Here is a 26,577-nt window from a genome sequence, read left to right as displayed (position 1 = left end):
GCCCAGCTTGCTGGAGAGGGGAGCTACTCCCGTGTGGACGTCGCGACAGGGGGGCAGCAGCAAGGCTCCGGTCTGGACCTCTGGAGACGAGGATGCAGGTTCAGCTCGGTCGGAGGAGCCAGGACGGGGGCTGCCCTCTGCCCCTCTCGCCCTGGGAGCATCCCGGCTCGGCTCGGGGCTGCGACGCGGCCCATCCCCAGTGAGGAAACCGAAATAGCCCTTCACGCTCGTGGCTGCTGCCAACGGGAAAGCCAAGGATCTGACAAGACTCGAGAAGGGGAGGATGTTTTTAGGGGGATGTTAAACAGTTGGCTTAGTAAGGGGTGGGTACTTTTAGGGGGATGTTAAATAGCTGATGCATTATTGCTGGTCACAGGGCTTTGGGGACAGTGCAGAGCCCACGCTCAGGGTACAGCTGACCCCACAGCTTGCCCCATGCCAGTCTGTGGGACAGTCCACGCAGCTCCCTCAGAAACCCCACGTCCCACCCCTCCTTGCACACTAACAAGCTGCTTGTAGCACATCCGTCAGAGAAACTGCCTGATTTCTTTCCCTTGCTGTTTTCACATGCTGCTTATCGCCTAATGAGGAGCAGTTGCTGGCTCAGCTGAAGGATGCTGTCTGCTCAGCGCCGGGGATGGGGAATCAGGACTCCTGACACCCTTGGCTGCAAGGTTCGGAGGTGGCAGGTCATGCTAGGTGTCCCCAAGCCTTGCAGAGAGGGGTACAGTGGGATGCCCATACCCAAGAACCCTGCTTTTGCTTCCCCAGCATTGCTGCCAGGATCAGCCCTTCCCAGGCAAAACCCCAGTTCCAGTCTTCACTGACATCTAGTGGCAATGGGGACACTTAGAGCTGGCAGTGGGATGGCTGCTCAGGACCCAAAAAGTGGTGTGCAACCTTTCCTGCAGGTCCCCATCCCTGGTGGGATGTCACCCCCTCCCTGGGGAAAGCTTTGCTGCATACACCAGGCAGGGACCTTGCAAATAGTGTCCCTGCGACTACCCCGGCTCTGCCGATGGGGACATCTGGAGCCATTAAATGGTCCAGGGTGAAAATGCTCTTTAAATATATGGTCCAGAGTGAAAAGGCTTGCTCCAGGGCTTTTTAAATGCAACAGCAAAGCTTTGCCGGCTGCAGGTTACCTGCTCCGTCACCCTTCTCTGTGCTCCTCCAGCAGCCAGAAGCACAGCTGCCCTCCTGAGCAAGGAAGGGTCTGAAACACGCTGCTGGGGGCATCAGTCATGAGGGTTTCTCACATCTTTCTCATCCAAAGGAATGAAAAGTTTTGGCAGGAGGGGCTAGCCTGGGTCAGCCTCGATCTGCTCAAATTGAGCTAAAAGCTGTGAAAATGCAAAAAGAAAAGTAGCAGCAGGAGAGGTGGCTGTGAAGGGTGTGGGATGTTGAAGTTGGATGTGCCCAGCTCCATGGAGGTGGATTTCTCTTGATGCAGATGGGCGAGATGCCGCCCGGTCTTGCCACCCCACCGAGGACAATGAATGATGTTGCTCTGCATCCGCAAATCCAGTTTGCAAAACCTGAGCCAGAGCAGCCACCCAGCACAGCCCACCCCTCAGTGCTGCCCACCGGTGGAGTGGCTCTTAGGGCCGGGGAGTGGCTGCTTGGGGCTGCCTGGGCTAATTTTACCTTCTCCACAAAAAAAACCCCAAGCCTGGTTCACTTTGTTGCAGTGCAAACACAGTTTTATGGCTTTTTTTTACATAGTCAGTTCTGAACTTCCCTCTTGAAGCACCACAGAGCCCAACTCAGCCTCCATGCTGCTGAGAATCGTTTATATGGTAACACATTATTTGATAGGAATCTGCCTGGTTTTTTCCTTCCCGCTGAACATCCTTATCGCTGCCGAGGTTGTGTGTGTGCACGCAGGAAAGTGGTTCCTTCCCAATTGGTCTGCTGGAGATTCGGTCAATTTGCTGCTCTCGGAGGACTATTGGAGCACAATGGTCCGGCCATCCCTTTTCTGCAGAAGTAGGACAGAAATCAGTAGCTCAAAAGCCCCCTTCCCAGCTCCGCATCAGGAGGAGCGCAGCAGGGAGAGCCTGACCCCACTCCAAAGGGGAAGGTGAGACCCTCGAAAAGCTGGGACCCCACGCCATGCCCATCACCCTGATCTACAGGGCTAGCTAATCTAATTTGCTGATTTTCAAGCAAATTAAGTCCTGGGCAGGTCTGAAGCCAAGTGGCTCTGCTGAAAAAATCTCTGCACTAAGAGGAACCGGTTTGCCAAGGAGGTAGGAGCCAGCCGCAGCTCACCGCAGTCAGAGCCCAGCATCGCAAGGCCCAGGGTGTTCGCAGCTTGATGCTAAACGCTCTTTTAATGGGATAACATAGCCGTGATATTTACTTGAGGCTCAAGTTTTGCATGCAGGATGGGTTTTTTCCCTATTTTTCTTTTTTTCCTTGCCACTGGGAAGAAGAAAAGAAAAGCCTATAATCTTCAGCTGGCAGGCGCAGAGGAGATAAGCTTCAGGTGCCTCCCAATGCTCATGGAGGAATTTTGTTCTCCCACCTTATCTCCACCTCCAGGTCGCATCATCTCGGGGCTTAGCGCAGGTGCCGGGGGGAGCGCAGAGCGCTGCTGTCCCCATGCCCGCCCGGGCAGGGGGTCCCGGAGTGGGCTGTGTTCCCGAGCAATGCAAATGGCAGCGTTTTTCCCGACGATAACCCTGAGCTGGTGCGGCTCAGCCACGACGCACAGACGCTGCCGGCGACGATGCGAGCGCCTGGACCATAAACCCAGCCTGGCACGAGCATCCCTGGAAGGACTTGATGAGCACGAAGAAACCAGTTTTCCCCATCTTTTCAGGTATTGTAGCTTTCAGTGCTAATTATTGTGTGTTTTAATTCATCCATAACGGATGTGATCTTCAAAGCTTAAATGTCTTGCTCTAATGCTTCCAGATTTTTATTCCTTTTTTCCTTTGAACTCCTGCAAGGCAGCCTCTGGGACCCAAAGCTCTTGATTTATGTTTGCTTTTAATCAGCTTGCTTTTCTTCCCAAAAACAAAAGCAAATAATACTGCAACGGTTTCTCCTTGGAAATTCCTCCACGTTGAGGAGAAGAGAGAGGGAGAGCGTGACTTGTTAAAGGCTGCATTTCTTAATGTCTTCCCTCCTTTTTATCTGGTTTGCTGCAAAACAAACAAGTCTCTCAATTTAGCTGAGAAATTGAAGAGCACCCGTATCATTCGGCAGTGGTCCAAGCAGCCGGCTGCCTGGGGAACCGCAGCACACAAGCACCGTGAAAATACGGTGACGGGGTGTCGCATCCCGTCCGCCGCCGCAGGATCGCCGGGCTGGGGAGTTCTGCTCTCGTGGCTGAAAGCTGCTCAGCACGGCGGCGAGAGCGGCGCGGGGCGCGGCGGCGTGAAAGCCTGGGTGCCGGGGCGGTGAAACACCTCTGGTAGACGCTGGGAGGTTGGTTTGTGCTGCTCCGACACGGAGGCGGCTGTGTGGGTCGAGGCGGTGGTTAGAGAGGGAGAAAGCGTCTGTGGTGCCCATGGGTGCCAGTCCTGGCCGGCAGCGTCTACGGGAGTGCCGAGTTTCCTGGGATTATTCCAGAAGATGGATTTGTTGGCCAAAAGCACAAATCCTGCGCCCGGGGGCACCCCAGACATGAGGGCCTTGCCGTGCAAGATGCTTCACGTCACGGAGGAGCAGAAGGCACGGCTGGAAGACGCGCCCCTGCCGCCACCCCGACGGCTCCGCACGGCTCCTGGAGCACAGCCCCGGCTCCCCACCTCGGGGTGCAAAGCCGCGTTACTCTGCAGCCCGGGTGGGCTCCAGAAGGGTGCGGGGCCGACGGAGGCGCGAGCAGAAGGCGACGCAAGGTGTCGGGAGCGGCATGACGGGTGTCCAGGCAGCCGCACCGGAGCAGCAGACCGCGCCGCGGTGCCCGCAGGCAGAGCTCGGAAACCCCGGCACCGCCCTGGTGCCGGCATGGGCCGGCCGGGGCGCGACCCGCGCCGGGGCCGCGATCGCAGGACCCCTGTGCTCTCCTCCTTCCAGAGAAGCCAAGCGGAAAGTTTGGGGTCATTTCTCTGCTTTTCTCAGATTTGCTCCCTGCTGGAGCTGATTTATCCCTGCGGCTCGCAGAGCTACGTCCGAGAGGGACATGTCTTGCCTTTGTAGTACATGAGATTGCTATAAATTATTAGCTTCTTTCTGTCAGCCAGCGCTCGACAGAGCCCATAAAACTTTCTGGCCATGTTACTGTGCTTGAACATGGCACCATACTGCGGGCAGCGAGCTGGCTCAGACCCAAGGGAAGGGGTTGCCAGCTCAAAGGATGTATTTTCCTCCAATGTGACACCCCCACCCTTGTTCCTAAGATTACCCACAGACTTTATGAGCCCATGGAGCCTCCGAGGGAAAAGCTCTGTCCTCGCTGTCACTTGTGTCTCTGAACAGCCACCGCTTGCTCCAGCTCTGCAGGTACCGTGGCCACCCCTCCACTGCGAACGGGTGGGCAAAGCATCCCACAGCATATGTTTATGAGGCTGGCAGGTGGAATTGTTGTTGTTGTTGTTGTTGTTAACCCTGAGCATAGAACCACTGAGATTAAAAATCAGCAGTCTCAAGGCAAGACTGCAGTATATTCAATATATCATCCATAAGTGATGTGCGCTGGAGGGCAGAGTGGGAAGCGAAGGGGATCTCACGAGAGCCACAAAAACTGGACTTTTAATTTAAAACTATCCTTCACTGACTTGAGCGTCTCTCCTGCGAGTCCATTTTTTATTTCCCCCTGTGCAGCAGTAATCAGGAGGTAACAAGGGAGAAGGGGAAACGGATTTTCTCGCTGCTCTCTCTGGCCAATTTCAGTGCTGTAAATTATAGATATATATGGTACAAAGGAGTGCTGGGATATTAATTTCTGTTGTTGAAAATCACAGACTCTCTGCTTTAATTTACTGCTAAATAATAAATGATGTTGTAAGATACTCAGCAAAGATAAAGACATCCTGGTAAATCAAACAGCTCATAAGCACTTATGGATCAGCCTATCTTGTATGTGTACTTAAGTGGTTTATATTGTTCTCACAAAGCAGAAATAAGCAGGCATTTAACTGATGTTATCTGCCAAAATAAAGGATGAACCCGTGAATCAAATGGTTTCCTGCAAATCCTCATTTGCATTTGCAGAATTAAATGAAAAGTGGTGCTTTAGGGATTCTGAAACTGTTAGACACAAGCCCAAAATCTGTCCCACAGGAGGCAGTGGATAAGTTTCAGTGGGGCCATAACAGAGAGCAGCAGGTAGGTTTATACAGGTTTATATAAGGTTTATGTAGGGTTTATCCACAGCTCAGCAGGAGGTGGATAAGTCTGGATGAGACCAGAGTTTGGAGCCATCTCACCTCATCCCTCACCCTGCATCTGCAAAAACACCCTGAGAGCATCCCTTTTGCCACTTCACGAGAAATTGCGCAAACCGAAGTGAGACAAGGGTGGCACCGGGAACCCAGGTCTGCAGCGTGGATCCGCAACGGAGAGCCAGAGCCCCGGCTGTTTCTGCCTCGGTCTCCCTCTTGGCACGCAGAAGATGCCGCCTGCCTCTCTGGGCCGCCGTGCGGGTCTGTCTCCTGGCTCAAGATGTGTTTTTCTCTCCTTGCTGGGTCCATTCATGCTGGGCAGCAGCGGCAGAGCCGCTAATTGCATCTGCAGGCAAGGCAGGAGCTTTTGGGCAGCCTAAGTAAGATGGATGTCGGGCTTTCGGAGCACAGCCCCGGGAATCCAGGAAGGTGATGTCCCCGGTGTGCCACGCTCTTGCAAAGGCGACTTAGAGTCAAAATGATGCAATTAGAGTCTGAAGTGAAAATAAGATATGGTTGTGGCCGATTTTGACATTTATATCATGTGTTTATTATGCAAATTGGCCAAACTCTATAGGAATGCAACAGAAGGAGACTGCAAAGGGCACCAGCTCATCCGAGGCTCCTGCGTCGGAAGCGTATCTCCTGTGCGGCTGCAGCCATGTAGAGCAGCTCATCGGGGTGGTGGGGAGGCAGCCGGAGGTGCGGGGGGCCTGGCTGGGGATGGGGACCTTTAGGGCTGGGGTTTTAGCAGGGTGTGAGGCACTCTCCAGAATGCGGTACGGAGGAATGTCCTTGGGATAATGTCAGTTACTGGAGCTCCGGGCGTGCGTGCCTCCGGCTGCCTGTTTGCTGCCATGACTTGACCTCGCTCGCAAAGCTACAGGGAGCTCCCAGCTGGAAAAGGACCCAGTGCTCTGGAGTATTTCAAAGGCGTTTATTTCAGAGCACGGCTGCCTGAGCACAGAACAAAAGGGACTGCCGCGGTCCTTTCAGGGCTGGCCACAGCTCCCTCCCATCCCTGCACTGCCCAGCCTTCCCCCTGCTTCCACAGGGGTCCGCTGTGGATACGGACGGTGGTTACCCCCCGTCTTTGCAGGCACGCTGAACGCCTCGCTGCCAGCCTGCAGAGCGGTCCCAGTCGCACAGCTTTCGCGGGAGGACCAGAGGAGTAACTGTGGGTGTTGAGCCCTGCCCTGCAGGCACGCACACAGCCCAGAAACATCATCTCTGCGATCCAGCTGTGCTGGTGGAAGGAGTTAGCACCCCATGGCTGGTCGTAGCTGGACGCTGTCACCCTGGCAGATGTGCTAGTTGGGCAGTTTGGGGAGGACTCACCATCCCACTTTGGGGTTTGTTGCAGCTCTGTGAAGAGCTCTCAGGCCGCTGTTCTGCAGGTGTTAATTCACACATGCAATGCTGAGCCACCCGGCAGCAGAGAGGAGCTCGGGGCTCAGCTAGTCTGTGTCTGAGAAGTTAGCCAAGCTCCATGCTTGCCAGCTTGATGCTGTCTGCTGGAGGATAGATAATACCTGGTGCAGCTAAAATGAGGGAAGCACAGCCCTACGATAGTGGATCCAGCAGAAATTTTGCCACAATGAGTTATTCTTCCAAAAAGCCCCCGGTAAGTGGGAGGCAGCAGCGCGGACGTGCCGCGATCAGCAGCGTGCCTGGCCACCGCGGCGCTCCTCGTCGGGTCGCCTGCTCTCAGATTTATCATCGATGGTGCAGACGGACACCAGCCCAGCTAGCTCTGTCCGACGTGTCCACACAGACCGCCCTGCCAGCAGGCTGAGGGGAGGGAAACCTCCAGCTGGGGACACTGACAGGTGCCTGAGAGAGAAAACAACTTTCCCCAGCACAGCTGGATTTGGTCAGGGATGTTCCTCTACAAGGAAGTGGGTTTGAATAGCAATTCAATAGATGCACGAACCTCTGCAACCTTCTCTGCGGCAGCGGATTGGCAACAGAGGAGATGTTGATGGGAGTAATTCTAGAAACAACTGAGCTCTGTGGAGTAGGAAATTTTCACTTTGTATTTCAGGTTAAGGCAGGGATCCCCAAGCCTTCAGCTCAGAAGCACTGCGGCAGGATGGACATATGTGCATCAAGTGCCTCGGGCTCAGGCGTCCCGAGACCTGCCACGCAACCGGCTGTGACGCTCTCCACCCAAGGGGGACACTTGCATTTTAATCTCTGCTGGCCACATTTTCCAAGTGCGAGACGGGCCACGGTAGCCCCACTCACAGCCCGTTTCCCAGGCAGCAGGAACTGGAGCACATCGATGGTCCTGCTCAGCAGCGTAGGTGAAGTCCCTCAGTGTGAGCAGCCCTCAGAGGGGCAGGACTGTGTGTGTGGTCGGAGCAGGCAGGTACAGAGCCAGGTTTTCACATCAGAGACACCCAAAGTACAAACTGGTGCATGGAACAAAGGCTCAGCTTTATGTTTCACACCCTCTGATTAGTGCTTTTACCCATTTAACTCAATGCCTGGATGTGTAAGAGACCAACTTTCTGGCAAAACTGCCCACCAGTGCCTGGCGGAACCGGGTACCACCCTCAGAATTTCTGATCTTGCCAGCAGGAGAACACAGGAGAGGCCAAAAGGGGCTTTAAAGTACTCTCAGGACTTGGTGCACTGAAATGTTTCTCCCCTTTGCAGATTGTCTGGAAAAGCTCCGGTGGCAGCAAACCCTCTGGTCTGCGCATCGTCCCCACGGTGTGTGCTGACCTGATGGCTGAGCTGCAGTCCCTCGAGCTGACAGCACTTGCCACCTGAAAGAGGTAGAAAAGAGGCTCCCAAAGAGGCAGAAAACCTCAACCCCTTGCTCAAGTGCCATGTGCTCCTCACGGCAGAGCCAATGTCCACGTGTCCCCCGGGACATTCTGCAGGGGGGCAATGGAAGAGCTGTGGTGGCCGATGGACCATCAACAGGCGTCGCAGCGCTGTGGTCTGCCACGTTTCACAGCGCTGCAGCAGTCAGCCCAAATGCAGGAGGATCCAATCCCGGCGCGATCAGGGTCCCCCGAAGGCGTATGCTACCTTGTTTTGCTAACGCTGTTGAAAGACAGGGCAGCTCCAATTTTCCTGGAGCTGCTTGGTTGTAACATGGCACCACGGGGAAGGGCTGTACAGAAAACCACATTTGACAGTGAAAGCATTTTGCTGGAGTGCGGCATGAGAAAAACAAATTACTATGGCATAAACGAGCAAATCCATCATCAGAGGAAAGAGGAGGAGAGAATTGGTTTAAGGATCCACGTACAAGGCTGTGACAGTAATCATATAACGGCCCTTTAAATGTCAAGGGGGATGAACGTGGTTTAATAGCAACAGAAATGCTGCCAAGCTGGGCGACGTGTAACGAGGCAGACGGGTGGATAGATTTACCTATTATCTGTTCCCTGGAAAAAAAGGAGAGGGAGGTAATTCAGGTTTATGCTTGATCTAGTGTGTAAATCTCAGAGAGGTAATGTTTTCTTTTATCAAAAAGGAAAAAAAATGAATTTGTTTGTTTTCAGAGCTGTCCCTGCCATCAGCCAGACGGCACTGGTTCAGCTGTACAAATGAGATACATAACATTTAAAGCTGGCTGCAGTATTACACCAAGGAAAAATGAAAGCACGGGGGTGTGTGGAAGCCGATCGGTTGGTGCTGGGCGGCTGTGCGGGCCCGTGGCTCCTTTCAGCAGAAAGTGCAGAAACGAAGAGGAGAGACAAAAGAGCGTGTGTGAGGGAAGGGGGACGCAGCAAAGGCGTGCAGCAGGTTGCACCATTTGCAGTGTTGGTTGTGAAATGCTTTTGCTTTCAGGCTCTGCACACGCATGCTGCCGTGCTGCCCTGATGTTCCCAGGGGGAAGGAGGTGTCCATCTGGAGTGGGGTGTCCGGCTGCTTCCTGCACCTCCCTGCCAGGCTGGTGTTAAACAAGGTTGTGAGGGTCTCAGAGTGCCTCTAACTCAGTTGGAAAAGCCCAACTCTTTTCTGAGGGTGCCCGCAGTGCCTGCCGCAGCCTGGCTAGCTCATGCAGGCCTGCGAGGAGCCTCGTGTGGCCACTGCATGCGAGGTCACAGGGTCCAGCCTTGGGCAGACTGGCTGCAGGGTTCTTCCACCATGCTCTGGGCACCTTCTGGCACCACTAAAGGATTTCACTCTAATAATAAGAAAAAAAACCTACTGAGCTTTACTGCATCCAACATTAACCAGCAACACGTGAAAATCTGGGCTATGTTGGGAGAGAGGTGAATGTCCCTCGGCGTGTGACTGCTGACCAAGGGGTAGAAGGAAAGGGGTTTGTACCCTGAAAAGTGCAGAAGCAGGTTTTGCAAGCTGAGCTCCTCAAATCTGCAGGTATTTATGTCTTCATTCATCCCTTTGCATCACAATTCTGTGTGCAAAATGGGGATCATGACATCTGATTTCACAGGGACTGGAAAGACATTCCTCGGTATTTGTAAAACACTCTGCCTGTATATTTACAAGCACCAGAAGAAAAATCAGAAGAAAATGAACAGTTTAGTATTCCGAGCAGGCTCTGAGCAGTGTGCAGGCGGCGCGGCACGGGCTGTGCACCAACTAATGGGAAACCAGAGTATTGAATTACCTGCTCAGCCGGCGCGGCTGATCTGCCCTCGCATGGCGTGGGTATGGACAGGTGGGACGATGAGTTGTCACCGTGTCATTTAAACCCCTTGCTTGAATGTGCTGGCACCAGGAGGCCACGCTAAGGCTTTACAGGCAACCTGAAAGCAAGTGTTTGCTAGCGGTGTGGTGCTTGGCTTTACCAGCTGCGCTTCCCGTTCAGGTTTTGCATGTATGATTTAGTTCTGTATGTATATTTTATAAAAGGTCTGCTAAAATGTGTTATTGCAGAAATAAAACTAAGTGCGTATTCATTTTTAATGAGCCATGAGGGAGGAAGCTATTGCATGTGTGTTGTAGCGTTTTTCTTCTGTTGGGCTATTTATACTGAAATGTCGTGGAGGGAAATTTGTGATTAAATTACAGGAGTGCGATACCTTTATTCATGCTGAAAAGCCTCTCCCGCTTAGCCAGGAGCGGAGCTGTCGGAGCCACTGACGTGATGCACAATTCAACGTAAACAGGCGGCCTCGGAAACTATAAACAGAAAATTAGATCTAAGTACTGATTTACTCTGTATTAATGCTGGTGCAGTTTCAGCCCCGGGCAAGAGCAGCCTCTGAACCCTCTGTGTGCAGAGATTTTGCCTTTTTGGGGAACACAGAACCAAACCCAGCACCGTCCTAGAGCGCGGACTGTTCCCCGAGCTGGGGTGGGCTCATGTTTTCTGTCTCCCCCGAGGGCTCTCGTCCTTCGTCCCGGCAGTTTTGTGGAAAAGCCCGAGCGGTGCCTGCGAGCCCCGTCCCCGCTCCGCAGACCCGGGGGCCCGCGGGGCCAGAGCCGCAGCGGCCCGTGCGGCACCGGCGCTGGAGGAAGCGTTACGGCGAACGGCAGCGGCCAAGGCCCCAGTGCGCCGGGCTGACACTGCCCTGCCGCCCGGGGCACTCGCCACCCGGCTACCCGCCCGCCGGACCCGCACGGCCGCTGTCGGGCCTGGCTCGGGCCCCGACGGTTGCCATAGCGACGCCAGCCAGGCCGCCTCGGGACGTCGCTGGCCCTTTAAGGCAGTGCTTGGAAGACCGCGGGAAGCCGGAAGTAGCCTCCGAGGCGCTCTAGCCTTCGTTTCGTCTCGGTGAACTTCCGACCTTTCTGCTTCCGGCGGTGCGGGGCCTCGTGGCGGGTGGCCGGGCCGGGGGCTTGGGGGAAGTGGCGGGGTGTTTTGGGGGCTGAGGGGCAGGCTGTGGGGTTGGGGTAGTGGCGGGGTGTATTGGGGGCTGAGGGGCAGCAGGGTGTGGGGTACAGTGGGGGCTGAGGGACGGTGGGGGGGGGGGGGGGGGCAGTGGGGGTTGGGGAGACAGGGTGTGGGGGGCTGGAACGCTGTGGGGGGCGCAAGGGGGGCTTGGGTTGCGCTGTGGGGATGTAGTGAGGGCCTGGGGGCAGGATATGGGGTTCAGTGTGGGCGTTGCAGTGGGGGCTGGGGGGCAGCGTGTGGGGTGCAGTGTAGGGGGCCGGCAGGAGAGCTGGGGTGCTGTGCAGGGAACAAACCCGACTTACGGTTCCTCCACGGGGGAGGTTTTGGAATCCGCACTGGGGCTGTGGGTGCAGGTGTGGGGTGATGGGCAGCAGGGGGAGAGCTGAGTGGGGCCCAGGGGTGGAAGGGGCAACCATGCAGTGGGGAGGGGGCTGCGTGGCCAGGGCAGGGTGTTCTCATGGTGCGAGCAACGTGGTAGTGACCCGAACGGGACTGTTTGTTTTTCTTGTGAATTTTCCTAGAACGTTGTGTGTCGCAGGGTTTCCTGCCGGGGCTCAGCCCCAGAGAAGCCACGTCCCCGAATGATGACCGCGGGAGGTTGCGTTGGCACTTGGTCTTTCCATTTGCGAGGTGAGTGAGAACCAGGCGCGTCGGGTGAGCCCTGTGTGTTCTGTGGGCGCTGCAGCGAGCGCAGGGCTGGGGAAGGGCTGCTGAGTGGTGGGGCTAGTGGGCCCAGCCTCGTACCAGCCAGCCTCACCCACGCCCAAGATCATGTCCCAGGCGGGCTCCGTGTTGGGGTTCGTCCTGTGCAGTAACAGGTGTGAGCATTCATGCAGCGTTTTGATGGTCATGTATGATACTGCATACAGCAGCTTCCCCCTTTCAGCCAAGGAAAAACAGCTATTTGATTAGTTTCTTTAACATATACCGAATCTTCTTTTAGAAATCATCTAGCAAAATTAAACTGATGCTGCCCACTCATTGTGGACAAGTTTTACAGGCATGGAAAGCAGAACTTAGCTGTGTTGATCATATATTTTTTTCAATTTATTTATCACTGGTACTATCTGAATTCTAAAACTTTGTCCCCTGTGTAGTAGGGGAACTTGTTTTACTTGAGAGAATTGTAAGGCTTTGTTAGAAGTTGTGTACTTTGCTCTCTTGTTACATCTGTGATTTTCTTTACTGTTTGTTTTTTCTCCTACAGCTGGGGAGTTCAGCTGGGGTCACAGCTCAGGCGAGCACGTGCTCTCGCAAGCATGCGAAAGGAGCGGGGAAGGCCTGTGCTGTGAACCTGGCACCAAAGTCATCCTGGCTTCTGACAAAAATTCTTTGCAGAAAAAAAAAACCCCACACTTTTTCTGTTTGTTGTTGGTGTCAGTTGGGTGATCTGGCTCACAGCAAGGTCACCCCAGATGGTTGCTCCTGTACAACTGAGGAGTTGTCAGACGGTGGGTGGGAGGAAGAAGGTGCTCCTTAAACCAGCTTTGCCATCAGACTGTGTTTTGGTCATGGCTGCAGCTGATCAGCAAGCCCTCTCAGTGCAGTTTGGGACAAAATGAATTAATATTTCACTGCTGTTGAAATGGGAGACCCTCCCTGCCCTGGTCCCAGCAAAATGCTTCTTTTGCACACCTTGACCTGTCACTGGGATTTGTCAGGCTGATTTGTGAGCAGATTTAACCCAATAAAGCAGCAAAATCAAGCTGAGGAGAGAAAAATAAGTAACTCTCTAGCACGTTAGTGAAGTTATGGGAAAGCTAACAGTATGAAAGGTTGGGAGGGAGAAGGACTGTGTAGACCGGGGGAGGAAAAAACAACTTTTCTGCCCCCCTTTCCTCCCCACCGTAGTGGCTTTGTTGTGTGGGGAAGCTCTGCTGTAGAGACAGCAGTCTGCACAGTGGCTGTGCAGAAGCTGCCAGATGCTGTAGTTCGAATTAAGTCTTAAAAACAAGGGGACTGCACACCAGCAGCACCTGAGCTAGAAGGGTGCAATTGGTGTGTCTGTCTTGGGAGCGCTAATACCCTGTTGCTCTGTCCAGCTTCGTGCCCTTTTAACCAGATGTGTGAACCGTCCCTGATAATTTATTGGGGTGTTAATTTGGGAGCCCAATGGTTTAACAAGCTCACTGTTAATTCTTTGTGTTGCACCTGCTTGTCCTTCAGGGGGTGAATTGTCTCTGCCATATCTTTTGCCTGACTGATTCTGCCAGGGTAACAGCAACAGTATGAAGTATATTTTTGAAGAAGCGCCGTTCATACTGTATCTCCTTAGCAGAAACGAAGCAGTGCCTCTGGCTTCACTAATGTCACTCTTCCCTGGGTTGCAAATTGGCCACAATTTTGGCCACATGGACTGTCAGAACAAAGCATATGGAGCCTAGATAGGATGATTGCAAATATCCTGTTCTCAGTTTCACTTGGAAAATGAGCTGTATTTATATTTTAAACTTGTCAAGTTTCTAATAACGGAGGGAAAAGTTGGATACAAATCAGAAAAGTATCTTCTAAGCTTGAAGAATCTTAATTTTAAAGCCAAAGTTATTTGTCAGACCGAGGATTTTCCCATCAACTAACTTGTAAACAATAAAGCATTTTCTCATTTCAATTAATGTGTAATGTAACCATTTGCAGGAGGGCCCTGCATCATGAGCTGTTTGTGATGGCCTTGTGTGGGGTCTGACTACCTGGTGCACATGCTGAGCAGCTCCGATGCCTGTGCCCAGCTTTCCCTGCAGTGTGCTTGCTGCAGCTGAGAACGTCCTGGTTGTTTCTTTACAGGTGGCTGGACCAGAAGATTGTTCTGCAGGATGGTGAGAGTGCTGCCCTTGCAATTTGGTTATACCTGTGGTCTTTTTAGGTTATAGAAAGTAATTTTGCCTAACTAGATGGTAAACATGAATAAAATTTGGTTCTCAAAGTTTGCTTTCTTCCTTTCTTCATATTAATATTAATTATATTTCTTCATTTTAATACTTGCTATTGTGCATGGACAAAGTAGAAAGATTTTTAACGTGCTGCAAGTGTTCATACAGACAAATAGGCATGTAAAACTACTTCTGCACTGAGACTTGTGGCTTGTGCCTGGGGCAGTCACATGCTGGAGATGTGTAGTGCTCTCTAGACGTGTGCTTTGGGGATCTGTAAGGGCAGTTCAATGTTGAATTCAGCAGTGATGAAGGATTTGAGAGCATCTCCTCAGTGTGCCAAGCTCACATCTCCACTAGAGGGTGCAAAGCTCCATGGAATGGTTGAATTTCGCTGAAACACGGAGACTTTCTTCCTTTAATCCGATGCGCAGGCAGCGAGGCCGCAGCAGGATTATCTTGCTGTTGAAGATGCTTGCGCTGCGCGTTGGCAGTGGCCCAGGTTGCTTGTGCATTATACAACTGTCAGCCGGGCCTGCCGTGTGCTCCATGTGATGATGCTTGGCCCTGGCCAGGAATTGCTTGTAAGCAATGTGCCTGTGTGCCTGGGGGAAGGCAGCTCTGCTGTAGGTTTGATACGGTTAGTGGCTGCCTCCAATGCAGGTACACGGAAGGGATTGCTTAGAGGGGTTAACTTGCACGTGCCAAGTTCCCTTGCCTTCCACCTGGGTAGTAAAATGTTCCCTTGGTAACAGCAAGTAGTAACTTCTTGCTTACACTGCAGAGTGAGGCTCCTGGATTTTCTTTCGTAGGTAGATGGACTTTCCACTTGGTCTGCAACGCTCCCAAGCCAAGCGTGAGGCCAGCGTGCTGCGAAATGCAGTGAAGTAGCGCTGGTTGCTGGGTTAATACAGGCTGTGTGTGTGTTGCCTGTGCTTAGTGCTCTGCTCATAGGAAGTGCTGCGGAAGCCATTAGGCTCACAGTGGCCACGCTGGCTCCTTGGCTGAGAACAGGATTTCTTTCTTGCTAAGGTTTGCCTCCAAGTGTCACATTGAGGATGAATTCCTGAGCAGAACTGAACCTGGCCCTGCTCCTGAGCAGCGCTGGCTTTGCTCCAGCACTCACATCTCTTTCATCATCGTGAGTACGTGATTGCCATGGCGTGAGATGCAGAGCAGCGTACCCACATCTCTGCTGTTACCAGATGGGGCCCGTGGACGTTATGGAGTTTGATCTTTACATCAAGGAAGCAGTTCCTGGCTGCAGGATGGTGTCTGCTGGTTACTGCTCCTACCACAGCCAGCTGGGTGTCGGGGTGGAGGCTGGCCGGAGAGCAATGGGGATGCAGCTGATGTGGGGTGGTGCTCGTGGGGCTGAGAAGTGTGAGTGGTGAGGGTGGGGAGACGAGGCGCTGTCTGTGGGAAGGGCAGTCCTGCAACAGCTTTTCTGCCTTTGCTTTGTTTTCAAGGAAATTTTCCATCTTTTTAACCTTGTGGCTTCTGCAAAAATAATGTCAATGTTCTCTTTGGAGGTTTTATTCAGAATGGGTCAGCAAGGAGCTGGTCACCATTTGCCTTTAAAAAAAATACGTCCTTTTCCCCAGCTTCTCCTGGGGGATGCTGTGTCTTGCTATGGTCATGTGCACATGACTGCCAGGCGTGGTCCCCAGCCCATCCCAGCGCCTCTCCTGGGGTCTGGCTGTGAAAACAGCCCAGCAGCTGAAGTCATTAGTTGCACGAGAAGCACTGTTAAAGGAAGAGCCTCTTCAGGCTGATGGGTACAGGCAGGACGCAGCGTCCGCCAGCTCAGTGTGCTGAGGTCTCTGCTTTACATGCAAAGTGGATTAGAGTTTGTAAACAGCCTTCATTTAAGGAAAGCATGACCAGCCTGGGAGAAGTGGGTCAGCTGGATATTTGGGGCTGTGTAACTTTCAAATCATGTTTAAATATCCTATTTGTTTATCAGCTGAAGTGACTCAAATTGCATTGTAGAAGTGGCTTGTGCCTCTCTGGAGCAGAGTGATCCATCCCCTGTCCCTGCTCGCCTGCTCCAGAGCCTCTCCAGCCTTGGGAAGATGGTGCGCCCGGGTTTGCTTATCAGTTGCCCATTTGGTTTTCCTACAACTTGAAGCTGCTGTGAGTCTCTTCAATAGCAACTGAGAATTTATTGCCAAGACAAGAACAGTAGGCAAACACCTTGGCCAGTCAGGATTAGTATTGCATAGATATGTTTTGGAGCCTGTGCTGTTTTATTAGTTTTTCCCACTAATTGGGCAAAATTAATCCCTACCATGGTTAGCTCCAGGCTCTCCCAGAAGGGAAATTGTTTTTAACCCTGTGGTCAACAAGGTGCTTGTTCCCCTCTCCCTCGCTGCTCTCTCTTGCCTGTGTGAAGGTGGGCAATGTCAAACAGCTCGTCTTTTCTGAGGATTTCACATGTCCCCAGCAGGCTGGTGCTGGTCAATGCGAAGGCAGCTGCGCACCCTGCATGAGTTGTAGAGGGACCCAGGAGAGGTGCTGAGGGTGCCGGCGGGGGTAGTGGGTTGCACCCAAACGCAGTCCTCTGGTGGTGTCACCAGCCCCCCGAAGCGGTCCTTTCCCCAGCTCTCCAAGCACACGCCATTTACTTTTCTTCCCCAGCTGTGAAGGAGGTTGTGTGCAAAGTGCTTTGGCCACCACTGTGGCTCCGTGTTTTCGCAAACACAACCCCACCATCGAAGCGTGAGTAGTTGTTTGGAGGAGCCTCGTCCGTCTTTTGCACCCTGTGCGCTGCAGAAGGTTGAGCCATGCACTTGTTTGTGCCATTTGCAAGCTGTTCCTTCCTGAGCGGGTGAGAACAGCTCATCGCATGAGTATACGAGTCTCCAGAGCAATGAGTTATCTGCTTGGACACGCTCCCCGTGCTGACGGCGAGCCGAGAGGAAGCGTGCTTTGTTGGAGCAAGGCCTTTGCCTGCTGGAGGGAAGGTTGCTCTTTGGCAGGTCACAGTCCTGGAGGCCCTCCAAGCGCTGCTTTACCCTGCCCTAGGGCAGCGTGGTGCCTTCGCTCTCCACGTGGCCCCTGGGTCTCTGCAGCTTCTGATACATCTCTGGCTCTGTCAGCTTCCTGGAAAACAGCTCCATGGATGGGAGCCACTCTAGTCCTTTGCACGGGGTGGTGGGCTGCCCTGCTGCAGCATCCGACCTGTTCTTCCAGCCCCAGGCAGCTCAGCTCCACTCTCCTCTTCCCTTTCCCTCTTGGGTCCCCGTTTCCCAGCACATGGGATTTCTCTGCTGGGTTTCACCCCGTGCCCTAACGCGGTTCCTCCAGCCGCTCTGGGGCTGCAGGGGCAGGGAGCTGCTCCAGCAGCCCAGCACCACAGGAAGGGAGCTGCAGTGCTTACCGTGCCCAGCGCAGGCTGGTGCTTCTTAGTCCTTGCAGGGAGCTCACACAACTCACTCGCCTGGCAGAAAAGCATTTTATTGTTGCTGGATTAAAGCTAGGCTGGCCCACAGAATGTCCCAGTGGGCGCTGGGTGAGCCGGACCTCTGCTTTTTGGCAGCATCAAGCCCTTAAGTCAGCTCTGCAGGTTGGGGAGCTACAGCCTCGCTGGCTCTGCTTGTCCTAGCGTGCTGCCCGTGCGTAGCTTTCTTGATTCCTTCATTTCTGACTGGTGAGGTCATGCTCCGTGCTTCCCACGCCTCTTTGGAAAAAATTCTGCCCATTGTGTTTTTGTGGGATCTGTCCTCAGCTCTCCTGCAATGTAAACCCAGGGCACCAAGCACAGACACTTGTGCTTGCAATCTTCTCTCGTGCTTCTAACCACAGAACTGGGTTTTTTAATGACTTCTCGGTCATTGTTCTTACTGCAGGGGAGAATCCTGCTGGACTTGAGACCCTGAAGATCTCGCTGCTGAAGGTGAGGTCAGCCCTGAGCTCTGCCAGCCAGCCAGCAGCATCTGGTCGCTGCTGAAGCTGCCCGGGGAGCAGGCAGCTCCACAGTGATGGCAGCCAGACCTTCATCACAAAAATGGGTATGTGTGCGCTGAATGGCAGAGTCAGGGCACTTGGGTTTTGGGAAATATTGCCCTTTCTGACCTGCAGCTGGTTCCTTTTCCCTGGCAGGAAAGTGCTCCAGCCCGTGCCCATGCCGGGCGCCAATACCATTGCCATATGTGAGGGTCAGCTGTGGCACAGTAGCATCCATGGAGAATCACTTGGCTTTTTCCACCCATGTAGATGTCAAACTTCTTTTGGGAGAAGTAAAACTCCAGGTCAGGACTCTTTGACCAAGATGCAAATACTCTACAATATTTTTTTTCCACATAACAGAAAGAAAAGAAAAAAAAATCCCTCTCAGTTGGAGAGGTCTGGTTGCAGGTGCAGTAAAAGCAGTCAGTGCTCTCTCTGCTGTGCTTGCAGACAATGGTGATAACAGATAGTGCCACACACAGCTCTCCAACGTGGCTTGTGCTTGATAAAGTCTGTGTAACCTGCTGGGCCAGAGCAGCCACGTTTGTTGTCTTTTTGGACTAGTGGAAGCTAATCAGGATCTGCTAAAGGGAAAAAGAGGAAAATCAGTCTTGGGGAAGGTGGTGTGGGCTGTCAGGTTCCTCTCAGCAAAGCTGAGCGAGACACTGGTGGCTTTTGCTTGGCTTGAGAGGGCACTGCAGGTCCTCTGTGCTTTCCAAATGCTGCGGTTGTAAATGTCTTCAAACCAGAGGCCCAGCTTGAATCAGAGGGCGAACCATTCCCTCCTCGCCAGCCAGCACAAGGCATGGAGGACAAGCCAGAGCCAGCCTCCACCCCTGACTTTCCACATCCAATTAGTTCTCTAGGCTGAGTAATTACTTTCTCTTCCAGGCAGGGCTCAAGGGGGTTGTTTTTATTGATGGGATTCTCCTCTTAAATAATGAATCCCAGTCACAGAGCCCTGGTCTGGCCGTCTCCCGTGTATCCCCAGGCTGAAGGATGCTGCCTGGGTATAGAAAGGTTGGGATGTTGTGATGCTGTGAGTGTTTCTTAAAGTCCTTAATCCCTAATCCCATGCTCTAGAATAACAGCTTCTTCCTTTTCTTTTAAAATTTCTGCAAAAGAAGAACCTAAACCCCTCTCAATTTGTCCTGATTTGGGTTTTTTGGTGTTGGAATTTCCCGTGGAATAGAAAACCTGGACCTGGCCAAGGGGTCCTAAAAGACGTGTGAAAGTAAAACCTGCAGCGAGGTACCCCACTCTGCTGGCCTCCCTTGATTTTGCTGGAATCTGTTCTGTGCTCTCACCTGGGTTGTTTGTTTTTAACTGGTCCATGCACAATGTTCTGGATTTAAAATATGTGCCTTGTTCCCTGAGCAAGGAGGCAGCCCCTTGGGACAGAGGGGGAAAAGGACCTGCTGCTCCCTGCAGCCGGCTGCCGCGGAGAGGGGCGCGGAGCATGAAACCCTGCGGGCACCCAGGAATAGAGGATGGATGGATGAAAGTGCTCTTCCCCTGGCCATGGGATAGAATAATGTCTGATCCGTCTCATGAGACATCTAACGCTGGGTATTTTTCCTCCTCAATGCAATGCACAAGAGCAGTCGGTGCCTTTGACCACCATGGGAGCTTAGCTTACTGCCGTTTTACACATGGGAAAAGCAAATTTTGTGTTTTGGCCGGTAGGTCCCTTTTGTGCAGACAGAGAGCAACCGGCTGCTGTTTCTGGTGCTCTCCCTGCCTGGAGCTGCGGGCAGGAGGCCTGAAGCGGGGTGAGGGGAGGCAGCTCTGTGGGGGCACGGAGGGGACGGGTCCCAGCCCTGGGCAGGGAGGCCAGCGGGACCGCCGGTGCCCCGAGCCCTCCTGCGAGAGTCTCCATCCAAGGGCGTTGTTTCCTCGCTGCAGAGCCAACGCCACAACCTGGCTGAACGGGCACCAGTGGGAATTAACTCAAGGGCAAACGCACACGTGCTCATAGCGTGAGGGCTGAGCAGAGCCGGGGCTGCACTGAGCCCTCCGGAGGGGGCTGGCACGCAGCGCCGACGGTGGGAGAGCGGGAGAGGAAAGCAAGGCTTGTGGAGCTGTGCAGGGACAGTATTTTCGCTGCACTACTGGTCTCTCCTCATCCCTCTCTGTGCACAGCCTTTGCTGTGACCCAGTACTGTCTCGCAGGGCAGAGCAGAAGGACAGGACCAGCAGGTCCACGGTGGCTGGTGCCACGCTGCCTGCAGCAGTTGGTGCCCAGCAGCCATGTCCTGGTGTGCCCATCCAAGCCCAGGTGGGATGATGGAAGGTAGGTCAGAGACCAACTGTATCCTCTGGTGCCAGATCCTGGTACAAAGCCAGCTGCAGAGCAGCAGCCAGGGTCATAATCCAGCCAAGCAAATCCTCCATTGGCTAGGCATGAAATGGATATTTATGTGTGCAAGCACCAAATCATTTAAAAAAAAAAAAAAGAGGAAGGAGCATTTGCATTGCATATGCACCCATGTATCACCTCAACTGCAGATGGGTAGGGGCTCGGCTGGGAGGGAAGATGGATCCCACGAAAGGGGAGCAGGTCATGTGCGGGAAGGGGAGATGCCCTGGCAGCAGCAGACAGAGGCTGGGGGTGGGCAAGCAGCTACCAAGGTACAGCGAGTTGGTGAGCGATGGGGAAAACTGCTTTGACCTCCAAAGCATGTCACAGCAAGTAGAGGTGTCTTCTCCCATCGCACTAAGCCATCAGCCCCATAGCCCCAAGGCCACCTCGCTCCTTCGCTGCATCAATCCTTGAGAGCCGGATGGGGACCAGCACCGTGCGGCCACACGCCAGGAGCCTGGCTGTGCTCTCAGGCCACCTTCTGCTCTCCCCTCCTCTGCTCCTGGTTTGTGCTTAGGCTGGAAAAGCTCTGAGGTCTGTGCTTGGCAGGCTGGACCTTGAGCTGGGACAGGAATCGGTTCATGTTGTCAGCTTGTTATGCAAAGCATTGAACTTTGCATTGTCGGAAGAGGAAATGTCTGTACTTTTGCTCTGATTTGTACAGGAATTGAGAGCATGGAGATTTGGGTCTGCAGCCACTTCTGCTGGGTAAACAGCGGGAGAACTGCCCGGTTTCCACCTTTCCTCCCTCTCCGCCACCCATTGAAGAGGCTCCGGCAGTTCTCTTAAAACGTGACATCTGGGAATAGCGCTAGCAACCACCAGTCCAGCCCAGATCCTTCCACTCGACATCGCTCAGCGTTTAGTGAAGGTTCACCTCTGCCAAAAGGCTGCTTTTAGCGGCTCCCTTGAGAGCTGTTTTTAGGTCTGGCTGTAATATTGGTCTTCCTTCAGCAGCAGATAAAGTCCTGCGTTTACTGCTGGAGGGAGGGCACAGGCTGCAGGAAGGTCACGTCGACCGGTCTCGCTGCCCCGAGGCTGAGGTTTGGGAGGGTGGGCTGGGTACGGCCTGAGCATCGCCAGGGCTCCTACTTTCCCCCTTACGCCAGGACTGCATGGCAGGAGCTGGCCTGGTTTCAGTCGCTGTGCTGAGATGGTGGAGGGAGGGGGCAATCAAAGAAAGCTTAAAATTATTTATTTTTTTAATCTGTAGCTAAGAAATCTGCCACAGCTCCAAGCTGGACCTTCCAGACAGAGGTGAGGAGGCTTAATTTGACAGCTATTTCTTAAATATTTAAAAAGCTGCCTGGAATAAACTGAATGCTTCCGAGTAGTGACCTAAATTCCACTTGCTGTAAATTTCATTAGAAAGTGGATTTGTGTGCCTGCCAGCAGCAGGCCACTTTGCAGCTTCATCGATCTGCCCAAACCATGTGCTGTGCAAGTGCCTTCCTCAGCAGATTTTTAAAGAGCTTGCTGCTGCATTCTACTATCCTGAAATGTGGCCTGTTTCCTTGCTTTTCTCCTCCCTTCCTCTTTTCTTTTCTTCTTTTTTTTTTTTTTTTTGGATTCCTGGTGCGAATGCATCATTTGTTTACTAATCGCATCGCATCGTTGGCTGCACGGAGTCATCCCACCAGCTGTGTGGGCAAGGATATAGCAGCTGGGAAGGAAAATGTCACTCTCCTTCAGCTTGCTTGATACGTTTTGCTCTCAAATCCCCATCCCACACTGTGGAGGCCAAAGACTTTTGCAGAGCTGCATGGTCTGGCCCCGGGGGCTGCCTGTAGCTCTCAGCTTTCCAGCAAGGTCACCTGTAGTTCTGACACCCCTTGAAGAAGCTTCCCTTCCTTCTGCTATCCCCAAAGCACTCTCTATCCCTGTGCAACCACGACTTTGGATCTTGTGGAGAGGTGTGATGGTAGCACAGATGGCATATACTGAGTTTTACAAGGGAAAAAAGCCTGGGGAGATGTGGGGCTGCCAGACCTCTGGGTGCACGAGCAACATGCATCTCCCCAGGCCTGCGTAGGGTCCTGCAGCTGATGCTGAGTTCCCTTCCCGTGGCAGCATGTTTGCAGCCCACCTGCCCGGGTTAAAGGCAGCGCGGGGGCTCCGTGCAGCCACCACGGGGACACGGGGCCTGTGCGAAACTACAGCTGCTCCCGCGTTGTCAGACATGGAGCAGTTGCCTGGCTGGGCTGAACTAATGGGTGAGGGGAAAGGTAATCGTAGAATCATAGAGTAGTTTGGGTTGGAAGGGACCTTTAAAAGCCATCGAGTCCAACCCCCTGCCATAAGCAGGGACATCTTCAACTAGAGCAGGTTGCTCAGAGCCCCGTACAGCCTGAACTGGGGTGTTTCCAGGGACGGGGCATCTACCATGTATCCCTGTAGCCCCCAAGTTGGGTACCCAGCCTTGCCTTCCCCACAGGAACCCTATTCAGGGGCTGTCCCTGTCCTCCTGGCACTTCTACCTTTTTCTCTGCGTGAAGCTGATGCTCCTGTGAGGACCTTCAGCCTGGGGATAGGCCACATAACAGCATGAAACCTGCCGTGTTTTGGAAGCCCCATGGCCTTGCCGTGGCTCGGGGAGGGTCATGCACCCTGGGCACTGCGTGTGGAGAAAGCGGACTGCAGCTGAGGCAAAGCAGCAGAAAAGAAAAGACTAACCGACAACCCCATCCTACGGGAATGACATGCTGGCACCCACCAGGAGCTCCGACAGTGCTTCCCAGTTCACAGCACATGGCAGAGCTGGCTTTTGAAGAGGAGATTTCCTACACGAGGACAGTCCTGGCACTGCCAGGCTGGCACAGAAAGCAGCCGGTCGTGGCAGCAAGGCCAAGGGTGGGCTTGGATGCAGGAGTGCACGCTCACATTGAAGGTATGTAATGGAGGTGGCTGCACCTCAGAGAAGAGGTGTCCAAAAGCTGAGGTTAGAAAATGCAGGTTTTAGCCGCCTCCAGAGATGGAGCCTGTGCAGCTGGGAGCATGGGAGGGACCGAAAATACCCCAAACCCAACAGGAGGGGTGGCTAGTGTTGAGGGTGGAGAGAAGCATCCCCCTCTTTAGCCATTGTCTGTGTGTCTTGCTTGTGGCTCAACATGGGGAAGAGATGTCCGGGGGGCCTCTGGTGCTCCTCTTGCTGTATGGGTGATGAAAGTGGGAAGAAATCCCCGTGCCGGAGCCGTGGAGCACGGGGCTGTGCTGCGTCCTGCCGAGGACTGCCGCGGAGGGGCCTCTCCTGGGCCGTTTTGGCAAGATATCGGCAAGGCTGGCCCAAAGCAGCAGCAGCCTTGCGGCTGCCTCTCCCTCGCCTTTGGCTGCCAGCACAGGCGCTGCCCAGGCGCAGTGAACCCGGCTGTCCTCTCTGCCGGGAGAGGTGCTGCTTCCCCTCCATGGTGATTTATTTTCCGAAGTTAATGCTAGGGCCTGAACAAAGAGGCCACAGCCTGGGCCAGCAATATGGGCTGTCATGGGGCAGGGCCTTGCTGGCAGTCAGCATCCAGAGAAGGGCTAAATTCATTTCCCATAAATCTGAAATGCTCTGCCAGTTTCCCAGCTTCTCAGCATCTCTGCTGGAGTCGCCCATTATTTATTTGCCTGAGGTCTAAGGAGACGTGCAGTAGGCAGTGGCCTGGGTCCTGTTCCCTCCTACCACCAGCACCCTGAGGTTTTCCTTACTCCGGCCACCAGTGCCGGGTTTCTCGCCTGGCTCCAGGTAGCTTCATCCGTCCCCAAGCCCTGTCTGCCCCCAGGTAAGGCCGGGAGGAAGGAGAATCAGAGGCAGGAGGTCTCCCGGCTCTCTCCTCTTTTGGTTTTGGGCAGTGTGGGTGGTTCGGCCCCTCTCAAGGGAGGCAAACAGTGCTGGGGACCGCGCTGGCCTGGCCCTGGCCGGGCGGGCGCCGGGAGCTGCCCCGCTTCGCTCCCCCGCCCGGCACGGTGATGCCGCTCAGCAGCCCCAAGTCAGGGCTTCGTGGCGGTGGCACATGCAGCTGCAGCTCTTGGTGCCGAGGAAAGGGGTGGCCAGGGTGTAGCTGCCAGGGGAATCTGGTTTTAAGCGCCGGGAACGTCACCAAAGCAGCAGTTTCTCTCTGCGACCCATGAGGGGGTTAAGTGAAAAATGACATTTCTCTCTATCTTCTTCCTTGTGCTTTCTCATCTCCGCCAACAGAGCTGAAGATGGGGGAGGATTTTTTTTCTATATTTAGCTTTGGAGAAATTGCTATAACTAATCGGCTTTAGGATACTGGGCTCTCTCTTTTATTTTATCTTTTTCTGTTGCTAAGACCTTGTCATGTGGCTTTGGACTGCAGCTCACTGGCTCTCTGTTTGCTGGGCTCAGTTTTTTTCACGGAGTCAATTAATAACCCATAAAAATAACACCTCCAGCTGTTCCACTTGCAGCTGCCGGGCTGGAGTCTAATTACCGGGGGCCTTGGATCCCAAATCCTGCTTTGTGTGTAAAAGTGCCAGTGAGTAGGAACAGGCAGAGGAGATGGCAATGCAAAAAAGGAATGCGGTTTGGGGTGCTATTTTTAGCCTTCTCAAGCCAAATGTAAAAAGACCCTTAGGCTGCTTGTGTCCTGCTGAATCTGATTGTGTGCACAATATTGTTCCCATGGCACAGCGCAGCAGCCGGGGTGGGTTGGAGTTTATTTTTGACAGTTAGCTTGCCTACGTTTATAACCTCCTTCTGGGTTAGTTTGAGCAGTGCTGTGTCGATGGGACTTACATCCATGTACTAACGGGTTTTTTGCAATCACCTGTAGTTCTCCATGTGTTGCTGGATGGGACAGTGCTGGACATGGCCACAGCAGTGAGATGGGGAGGGAAGGCATACAGTTGCTCACCCAGTATGGAGCTTGCACCTCACAGAGTGGTGGTAAAGGGGTGCCCAGCCCCCTCAAAAAGTCTTTTCCTACCGACTGAGATGATACAAAATTAATTTAGCTGGAGCTCTGGTGGATATAGAGTCATCTCCCTCCCATGTCATCCTGTCTGTCTTGCACCCTCTTCTGCTTCCCAAGCTGGATGTCATCTTTGGGTGAACCTGCTGGGCAGATTTGTCCTCTGCTTCTCTGGACCCTGGGGGTCTTGCCTCTGCTCGGCTGGTGCTGCCTTGACTCCCACCACTGCCATATTCATCTGACCTCTTGCTACCTCCTGGGTGCTTAAGACCCCTCTCCTTTCTTGCTGCCCACAGAAGTGGTGCGGTGAAGGCCCAGGTGCACGTGGGGCGTTGGGGATGCAGCGCTAAGGAAGTATTGGGCTTGTTTCCAGTCTCTGTCCAGGGAGTTGTACTGGGGCATATTGGTCCTTTTCATCACTGGGCTCCTGTTTAAATCAGACTCAGTCTGGTTATGACCAAAAGCAAATCAAACAGAACAGCTGTTCATTAGCTAATTTGAAATACTTAGTGGTCACACATTAGTCTATAGCTACCAGCTTGAAACCACAACTGCAAATAGGTTTCCTGTGCTGGAGATCATCCCCTTCATTAAACCAAGTTATTTTGAGACTGCTATTTGGAAGCTGTCCTCAGAAAAAACTCCTACACATCCCACTTGCACAGGGGTTGCAGAGCCAGTGTTTGACTCAAAAGGCAATTCCACCTCTTCCTCCTCTGCTCAGGGTCCCCCTGCCCTGTGCTGACAGCTACAAGAGCCAGGAGGTGTTAAAGATCTCTCATCCCGAGCGAGATGGAGCCAAACTCTCGGTGGGTATCCCTTCAGTGGAGCTCCGCTACCAGTTCACTTATCCATGGATAGAGGAGGCTACCAACCTCTGTTCAATCATGCCTAGCAAAGAGATTGCAAACGTGGCTTTCCATCATGTGGTACATTAGCCAAATTAATTCCAGGACAGAGAGTCAGCCAGTGGTGCTCGAGGCCGAGACAGATTAATGCTGCAGCCATGTCAAAACCAGCAGAGCTGCTGCTTGCAGCACGCCAGCTCCCTGGATGCAGCCAGCCTTCTGCTCAGCAATGCCCTCCGCCTCACACTTTTCAGAAGCATTGAACTCACTGGAATCGGTGACACAGACAATTCAATTGGAAGGAACATCTGTCTCTAAATTGCGCTCCCCATTCAGGCTGCCGCCGCTGCGAGCGGGGAACATTTTTTATGCGTCTTGCTTGCTTTCTTTAATCTCCCAAACACAGGCATGCCTGTGGAGCACAGGAAGGTTCCTCTCCTGTGACAAGGAAAAAGAACTTGGCAAGCAGA

Source organism: Phaethon aethereus, assembly GCF_964289735.1.
Source record: "Phaethon aethereus genome assembly, chromosome: 18".
Lineage (NCBI taxonomy): Eukaryota > Metazoa > Chordata > Aves > Phaethontiformes > Phaethontidae > Phaethon > Phaethon aethereus.
This window is presented reverse-complemented; position numbering follows the sequence as displayed.